At 39.0% G+C, this 9,891-nt stretch overlaps 1 long non-coding RNA gene across 1 annotated transcript; it reads right to left on the bottom strand.

Annotated features, from left to right (window-relative positions):
• Nucleotides 1-1,558: 1,558 nt before the first annotated feature.
• LOC139143628 (uncharacterized) lies at nucleotides 1,559-2,942 on the bottom strand. Its single transcript, XR_011554645.1, has 3 exons — nucleotides 2,888-2,942; nucleotides 1,770-1,803; nucleotides 1,559-1,646 (listed from the first exon to the last, which is right to left on the bottom strand). It is a non-coding gene; the product is annotated as an uncharacterized lncRNA (long non-coding RNA).
• Between the last annotated feature and the right edge of the window lie 6,949 nt (nucleotides 2,943-9,891).

Raw genomic sequence — 9,891 nt, 5'->3', positions numbered from 1 at the left:
AATTATAATATGCTTTTGGTGAAATACGCCAAGCGAGGTGATTATTTCCCGCCAAATATGCTAATTTCACCCCAGAGGTCTTATATCTGCAACCAAATACCCTCGCTTGCCGTTTATAACCTCTAATTCTCTAATTCACATGAAGTGAACTTATTTCATTTGTTTATGTCTTGTACAAAGTGCGTCTCTTCTTGCTACCCTTTTCCGAGAAAAGGAGAAGTTGACTCTTGATCTTGCAGTTCGACAAAGTCAGAGGGAAATTTCGCAACAAGGACAAAAAATGACATGTTTCTAGTCATCGTCAGTATCACTTTTAGACCGGGCGTCGCTCCCTTTCCTTACCATGATGTGTTCAACAAAATCGTTAGCTTAGTATTCCAACAGACAGATGAACTAAACGATCAGGCTATTAAGGCCGCCTCAGTAATATTAATAGGATATATGTGCGGAGATGGCTTCTCTTCATACCCACATATTGAATCTGATGCTAAGAGTGAAAAACAAATAATTATTGCGGTAATCTCACACCGAGGTGAATATAGCGAAAGAGAAAGAAGAAAGAAAATCGCATCGCTTTTGCCAAGCGTCATCGACCAGAAAAGTCTCCTCTTATCGCCTAAGAGCCTTGGTCTTCTCTGTTCTCATAAAGAAACCGGTTTAAACCCGATCCGGAAAGAACGAAGGGATGTCTCAATGGACGCAGTAAACCCGCGCCCTGTGGCGATGTTCGTGTTGATACTGTTGGATTGTATTCTTGCCAAGATAAGAGGCAGCAAAATGGCAAGGACGTAAACATAACACAATAGGTTTCGGTGACGTCAATATTGCGAACCAATAATCTGCCAGCTTTGAAATGGGCGGGGGCCTATTTCTCGCAATTCACTTGTGTGTTTGATCGTGCCAAGGTCCCTGCGAAGACGTCATGATTCCAAGTCGGTTGACCAGAGCTCTTCAGAACATACAATACACAATTAATTTTACGCAAATTTCCGAGAAATCTCGCACAAAGACAGAATGGACAGACTTGTCGGTAGAATATTTAAAAGTGTGCGATCACGATACTTTACAGAAATGCAATATACCGTATACGCAGTTTATATATAAGGATTAAATTACCTAAGCTTCACAGGCATGCGGAATTTAGTCACACTGCTAATCTGTTGCACTTTTGCTCATATTAACTTAGGTCAGTATTTCGATTTCAAGTCTTCTATATAAACCATGAACAGTTGTGTTGAGAAGAAGTTTCACAGATTTATATATCACTCAAGCTTTGTGAGTCTTAGATGGACGACTGTTGTTAAAGCAGACATCCAAAAATTCGGTCGATGTCGTGAACATTTTACGAGCTGGAGAATAACTAAGAACTGTTTGATTTATGCTGCTACTTGACATAAGTAAATAGGTTTCTCACGAAAGAGATTACGATGGTCTAGCCAGATGAACTGGTACATAAAATTTCCTGTCTACAGTGGTACATGTATGAGTTCGTCCAAAAACATCGGACTGGTCGCCTCTATATAACGCCATGAGACCGTAAGGGCTGTGTGTGGAGGGACTGTAGTTATGCATAATAATCGATAGCAGTACTTCGGGAGCAAGATGCAAGTCACTTTTGACCCCCTGATCTGTTACTGTGACATTCCCTACTATGTAATAAAAGAAAAAGGCTATTTGTGGCAGTAGCTATGTGATGTTCACATATGTGCAAAGTCGAAACAATGTAACCAGTTATGACATGAATTTTTGTCGTAATATCAGCCTCCTACCTGATCTTTTGGAACCGCCTTTCGTTTGGATGAGCTGAAATAAAAAAATCAATGATTTAATGAAGAAATAATGCTGTAAAGGAGGAATAGGGGTACTTTACTGTCAAGTTCAATCACAGTCGAGGAGTACTCCTTGCCGGTGGTTTTGCGTAATGAGCAGAGTCTTACACGACAATAAATTGTAAAGAAGTCGCAACACAGAAAATTTAATTTGCATATAGTGTATCCGGAATACACCATAAACATACTCTTTTAGCGTGTTAGCTCATTTGCATATAGAATGTCTGAAGACCCTAGAGGTCAAAGCACTTTTTTAGTACATAAACGTACTTGAATATTGTATATGTGCTAGACACCAGAAGTTAGACCACTCCAACGGCATTTTAGCATACTGATCTGTCTGGTAGCCACTACAAGTTAGAACACTCTGACAGCATTTTGACATTTGGCAAAATCAAAATGCTGACCAACGTTTTTGACATTTCAAAAAGCAAAAATTCACAAACATTTTTCTGTTTCCCAGTCAACTCGACTCAAAATATACTCGAATGCAATTCAAATCGCCCCAAATTTGACTGAGCCAAATGCCAAATCGCACCGATTTCAAGTTTTAATTCTAAACAAAGAGATTGACATCAAAGGTAGCCAAGTAACCACCGGGTGCATACCGACTAATCTACCTAGCTCTGAATCTCGTATAATTTCCTTGCAGTTATATTTTGCATCCTATAATTCGTGAATTTGAGAGATTGGCCTTACCAGATGGACCTGGTCAGAACTTCGGTGCCATACGTTCGTACATTCTAGACTATGTACAGGCCCTCAGCTCACCCAAAGCCTCGTACCCACCACACGCCACCATCGCAAAAAACAAATCAGCCATAGATTGCAATAAAGCGTATAATTTGAAGTTTTATTGAAATTGGTTGCATGAAACCCTATATCGCTGTTCGGCCGAATTGGCTTTGGTCGATTTATAATTAAAACCACAGTGTTGCCACCAAAATATGACCAAAACGACAGCGAATAGGTACTTTTGATATATTTCTCTATTGTACTGCTTTATATAGATCATCTGATACTTCTTGATTACCAGAGTAAATGAAATGAACACTCACTTTGCGAATTTCAACGTTTCGGTGATTCGTTTCTGTCGAGTATATCGAGTTTCCCCTGGTGGAGGCCATTTGACTGCTCCAGTCTTGGTGGCAGGAGGGGACGGGTACGTGTCCATTTCCGATCTTCTGTCTCATATACACTGGGGGAAAAGTGATATAGACATGTTAAGGAACAAAACGTATTGTGAAATTTCAATCTGGCAAATCGCATTGGAAACTCGCTAGGCTAAATAACAGACGCTGCATGTTTCCTGTCTTAAAACATACCCTTCAGGAAAAGGTGGGAAGCAAGACCTTACTCAACCATAACAGAGCGCGAATTTTTTTTCCCTGTAAGCTTAGTGCAATTCGCAGAGGTCACTTTGGATTGCATGTCATTTGTGATTGCATGTCTTCTATCTCATGGAGTTTGCGTTTGAGGACAGGGCCGGTTTGAACTAACGTAGGTTGGGTTCCTGAAAATACTGAATGCTTGGCTTCACCAACATTTTTGCATACCGGTGTAGCCGTTTCGAACACCTTCCTAATGTTCTCATCGCCGCATGTAGGAGTGTCAAACTTTTACATGCTATAGGCCCTCTATTCATGTGTGTTTAATTGAATACTAAATTGTTCGCACGTGGTCATTCTGATATATTGTGTCCTTGGGTCATTACAGGAAACAGGAAACAATCAGTTTCTCCTAGTTTACTAATTTACACTATTGCGTCATATTCTGGCTCTTTCAGTTTCAGCCATGAAGGTTTACTCACAAAAAGAGTGTTAAGGTAGTCCGCGCCTCGAAAGTGAAAGAGTTGTAAACTTTTGCTCAAACTTTCTTTAAGGGATCTTTCAACCATTCTCTTTCAAAATTAAGAATAAAAATCGGGGGTCACCGTGCAAATTTTGGTACTAGGGGAACAAATAACTCAAATTTACCGATATTTGAAATTCAAAATGGCCGCCATCCTTGTGTTAACTCTATGGAAAAAAAACAATTTTCGAATTTTGAAAAACTAAGCCCGTGAAAAGTTTTCTTACACCAAGAGCTTTAAAAATGAACCCCCAAATGGTATCTCAGAAAAGAATTTAAAAGTTTGAGAGACCAAATTTGTGTCCCCGAGGCGCGTTCTACCTTATTATAAAGTCACAGCATTACTCTCCCACGCTGACGTTCTAGTTTCACACAAACTCTGCTTATAGGGCAGAAGCAGTAACCTTCAATTATTGTTTTCAGTATTTTTGTTTTGTATATCAATAACAAGTTCTCGTTGTACTCGCCAAAGCATGTTGAAATATTCACTATTTTGTTTGCCAACACGGCGTCTATATGTGTAAAATGCACTTTTATTTGAATTCTAGTCCTGATCAGAATTCACTTTTTAATAGCATCAATGCAGTCTACACACGTACAGGTTGAGTTGACAAGCTGAATACTGTGTATCTCAACATGCTTTGGGGTATGGACATAAAAACGAACAAAATTAGATGAAAAACCACGGTGATCAAAAGCTACAGTGTTGGGCCTTTAACCTAAAGTTCAACATTCAATATCCCTAACAAAGGGTAACACCAGGGCCATAATGAAGTTCGCTGACTGTAACAAATGCGTCATTATTAATAATCCGATCATCGATAGAATAATTGGTCTGTATCAAACATTTCGATGGACAGCAAATTTTGCGTTGACAGTACGTGCGATTTTCTTCTTTACCTAGACCATCTACGTGGAAATTCAACAAAATAGTGTGCAAAAAATCCCAAGTCTTTTAAGATTATTACTGTATCATGATGTTCATAACTTTCACATTTCGGAAACTTTGCATTTGTGTTTCTTTAAATTGGCCACCGTTGTGGTTATTATACTCGCCATAGTAACGGATATTACAGTAGATATAAATTAGAATCCTTTTTCTATACCTTCGTTTCACTAACTGAAGACACCAACAATAAAACAATTTAAAATAGTCAGAAGACGAAAACGTATTTTGGGAAAAAAGCTCGTCCCTGATTAGTGCATTCGTGTATTGTCTTTATTCTTTCTACTCGTCACAGAATGACAAGAACGATACATCCAATCACGGTTCCTCCATGGTGGAGGGACTGTAATCCAACACACTTCTGTGCCATGAGGAGTAAAACTTCAGTTTCCGTGTTACGGACTAGAGTGCAGGCTTTGTACAAGGTCCATTATGCGGAACGACAGACCCTTGTGTCGATGGTGGAACAAAGGACAGCAGCTACAACACTAAGGGTACTTCACGAAAGAAACTTCCGTTTGATTTTTCGACGGTTCTTTGTGGTGGGACCGAGATTTTTCCCTATCTGCTCTGGGCGAAACAATGCTAGCTATCTGTAATGGAGGAATATTTTTTTGGATCAAGACAGGATCATCAATTTATGTGACATACTTGCGTAATCGCACACTTATCAACCTTATGCGTGTTCGGCGGGATAAAATCTTGCGGCGGCCCTTGGCATGATCTATAACGACAACATAAATAATGGCGGTAACGGAAAACATTTTCGAGTATTTCAGAGACAGTTGTCTGCAGACCTCACGAGATATTAAGAAAACTACTTCAAGAGTAAAAGAAATATATTACCGGTTTTGTTCTAGACCACGTTTCCGCATGTGTCTGTCAGTGCCACATGTTTAGCTTTAGGAGCTAAGTCAGCGGATGTATTCATTCGACTGCACGATTTATTTGCAGAAAGACATTTACGCACGAGTTGTGCATCTCAAAAGTACAGCTTGCCAATGACAAGGTTCGGTGCAAAAGGTCAACAACCAGCAATATGTCGACGACAACCGTGTCTCATGCCAATTATTCAACATATAAAAGCATACTCCATAAATTAATGAAGTGTCGGAACAGACAGCACTGTGCTGCTAGGAGTTTCAAGGTAAACGAAAGTCTCGCTTTATAGGGGTTTCCTTCTTGGGATACACAACGGTCGCTTGTGGTTCGATACCACTGTCATTACTTATTCATGTTATCCGGTTGAGTGTATTGGCTTTGAAGGTCAATGAATGGGTCAAATTTTCACTCATATTGTGTGTGACATATATATAACACGCATACGGGCGAGTACAATTGCAATACAAAACCGTATATTAAACCAGCATCGGGTCTATAGGTATGACATCATTGAGTGGAAACACATTTGAACTGTTGACTTGGCTGTGACAACGTAACTACCACAGGCATTCGACTGAATGCAAGCAAATCGTCACTGATGCAACCAGTGAGAATTTTTCTTACTGGTTGCATCAGTGACGGTTTGCTTGCATTGAGTCGAATGCCTGTGGTAACTACCGTGCTGAGTAAGTCTTTGCACTGTTGATAATATTCTGTCGACTTAACTTGTTCTGATATGTTAGCGATCGCTCCGTATCCGTAGACTACAATTGATTTGCATCTTTGTATATTAATCATTTCAAGATAGATTTTTCATCCAATCAGCAGTCCATGAACTCACTGTTGCAGTTTTCGAACGAGCCTATTATCCGAACTAAAGATGACATGACCATCGATTATAGGCTGTTTACCTCCGACAAACCACTTTTTAGAAATCATGGAACTGCATGAGAAATTACGTATACTACTGCCTCGTTCTGTGGTTTTCGTGTGGTTGACGCTGTGCAGGACGCTGCAGGTTCCAATAGCAAATTCTCGTCTATACCAACGCAATGCTGACGTTATCAACAAGTCACATAGGGAAGCAGATTTCGTGATTTTTTAGAAAACAAACCGTAATTTAAGGCCAAATAAAAATTATCGTGCATATCAAGCAACCCGACCCACCCAAGAAAACCCCAACGAGCCTTAGCCTTTTCTTTTCACATTTCAAAACAATCTGATTAAGTTTTCCAAATTGTACTTTATTTTATGGGCCTCAGCCAACAAAAATAAAAAGAATAAAAGAATTTTTTCCTCTAAGCCACCAACCTAATTTTCGGAGTCATGTTACAGGAAACACACATGACCATCCAGTTAAATTGCAAAAGTATTCTACCACTTAGTCTTCGATCGTCGTGCGAGTAGGATACCAGAGATCAATCAGAGTAGTTGTTTGTGGATGACATAAGAATCTTTATTTCTTTTACAACGATACTTACAGAAAAGCCCGCTCATGATAAAAGACTGCTATACTCTCTCAGCTGACGAAACAAAACTCAAGATTTACCGATATTTAAAATTGTATTTGTTTCTTATACTTATGTATTCGATTTAACCATTATCATAACTGAAGGTGAAACTTAAACCATACAACTCTAAAAATAATTAGCGGGAAATAATTTAAATATCTTAATAAATTATAGTATTCTTTAAGGTAGAACGCGCCTCGGGGACACAAATTTGAACTGTCAGACTTTTACAATTACTTTCTGATATACAACTTGTGGGGGTTCATTTTAAAGCTCTTGGTGTAAGAAAACTTTTCACTCGCTTTTTTTTCGAAATTAGAAAATTTCGAAAAATTGGACTTGAAATACAAAGATTGGCGGCAAAATCTCTTACGCGACTACTGCAGTCACTAATAACACTGGCGAACTGGCGAGACTGTCATATCTCCGGAGTAAAACGACGACCCCCTTCGTGGAAATTATAGAGGTAGTATAATAGGATTTCATTGGGAAAAGTGAAAGTAAAAAGACCTGACTTATGACCAAAACGTGGACACAGATGAAGCCAGAAAAATAGAAATTCCGTTAACATACCGTAAAGCAGCAGTCTTCAATCCCTAGTTCTCGCACTAGTGGTCGTTGACACTGACTGTTTATGTGATTTTAGTCCTTTGTTCTCGTTAGAAAATTGTGTACATTTTGTCAATTTGCTAGCTGATAAAAAACCCTGCCCCTTTAAGGAAATAGGGTAAGTCTGTCGGGATGTCCTTACAATTATTGGGATACAAATACAAATCGGCAACATTTGGCGAGATCATTCGTGAATTGTGGCAATGCGGGTTGGATTTTCACTAGGGTAGGTCAGGTTACAGGAAATGCGTATTTTTTTTTTCATTTTGCCTGAATCAATAACAGAAAGGTTCATCTGAACTGACCTTTTAACCATTAAAATGAAAACTCAAAAAGGCGCGAGAGTTTCAAGTATATATCTTATAGCAACAGAACGGAAACGGAAAAAACCCACAAACCATAGCGTGGAAAACTTGGCAACACTGTTCAAATGGAAACGTTTGAAAACATTTACGTCACGGCCATGATTTGCCGAGACTACAAGGATCGTAGTTCACGAGATTGCAAAATTTGGCTCATTTTAGTGTGACCAAGGTCAATGTAGCAGTTCTTTTCGTCTTTCAAACATTTCAAGCACAATTGCTGCCTTTGCGGAACGTGGGACACTGTCACGGTGGAGAGCCGTTGAGTTTACCGGGAAGAGCTGAAATACTTCATTCTCGGAATTTACTAAACATTACTTGGTTTTCTCGGAAGATGAGCACTATTTCTTAAGAATCTCAAAACGGTCAGTGAGCGAGTAAGTCACACAATAACTGAGTGTTCGAAAGAATAGATAAATATGTGGAAAACGAGAAAGTAGGACCAGTATTAGCGGCAAAAAAACAAGTGTCCGCCAACTTCACTTTCACTTTGTAGATGTTACCATGTTCATGTTACGCAATAGAATACATTTGTCATGAAAAATATTTAACGACTGTTTCGATTCAACAACGTACGCTTCCAGTCGCTTGATGTCGTACAGTTATGGAAACAATTGTTGTTGTGATTCCCAGATACCCGTCCACGTGTGTTGCTGTATTTGCAACCTTTGATGGAGAAGAGAAAATATCGATTTCTTAATTTTGTACCAAATATTTTGTCGAAGATGAATTTGGCTGGCACAATACTGTCTTCGTGATGAGAAATAAATGCATTCCTTTTTTGAAGAACGCACTAGCAATTTTAAATGTGACGTCATAAAACTCATCCTCCGTGACAACAGAAAAATGTGCAAATACAGACAACAGTTTGTATTTGTATTGCCACCGTAATCGACCTCATCTGGCAATATTCTCATTATTATTTTGACATGGTCGTCATTTAGGCCCTGACTCTAGGCGGCTAATTACGTCTAAAGAAAAACAGTCCCACACGTGTTGATATAGCGCAATGACAAGTTTTTGTTAATTTTCATGGACACCTCCCACACAAGGTGAACAGCCTCTGGTAACATACATGTCACCCATAAATAATGGATGCTATACGTTTAAAACTTTAGATAAAACTCTGATAATTTAGAATTTCGCTGATATAGCTACAACGAAATAAAACATTCGATGATTGAAAGTTGTCATATATCTTGCATGTGCATGTGTATACAAACTGGTATTTGCACAACATAAAATAAACGTTGAAAGCAGTCACGCTCCACCCGCATTTTATTTCAGTGGAAAATACGGAGGTTTCTCCTGTCGATAGAGTTACGGAACGGAAACATGACAACCTACATGATGAAATAACCGTGAAAATAAAATAAGACGACATTGCAGATTTACAAATGATGTGTGACTGATACCGAAGAGAACAAACTAGACGAGTCAGTCGAGGCAATGGCATTTTGGTTCTATATAACACAGGTATATGATTTCGTAATTACTTCCTACGCAAAGCCCGTTAATCAGCATATACACAGTCTGCCTATGACTGTCGTTTGTTGTTTCGGCCAGTGAAGCATGGCAAACGGTTGATTCGAAAACAGCACTGATGGGCTCAGAAACTAGATTTCACTTCTTGTCATCGCCGGCATCACCGTCGAGAACAGCTCGCCATTTCTGTACTTTCCTTTCTATTTGTGTTCAACAAAATCTTCACCATAGTATCACAGATGAACTGATGATACACAATTCAAGCGATTTATCATAATCATATAAACAAAACGAAAGATTCTAGATTGTAGAATGCGCCTCGAGGACATATTTTGAATCTCAAGCTTTTACAATACTTTTGTTTTTGTCCTACCACTTAATAACGATTAATCTTGAAACTCGTGGACTAAAGAAAG

Source organism: Ptychodera flava, chromosome 11 (assembly GCF_041260155.1).
Source record: "Ptychodera flava strain L36383 chromosome 11, AS_Pfla_20210202, whole genome shotgun sequence".
Lineage (NCBI taxonomy): Eukaryota > Metazoa > Hemichordata > Enteropneusta > Ptychoderidae > Ptychodera > Ptychodera flava.
Note: the sequence above shows the minus strand (reverse complement) of the source record. Positions and strands in the feature narration are given on the sequence as shown.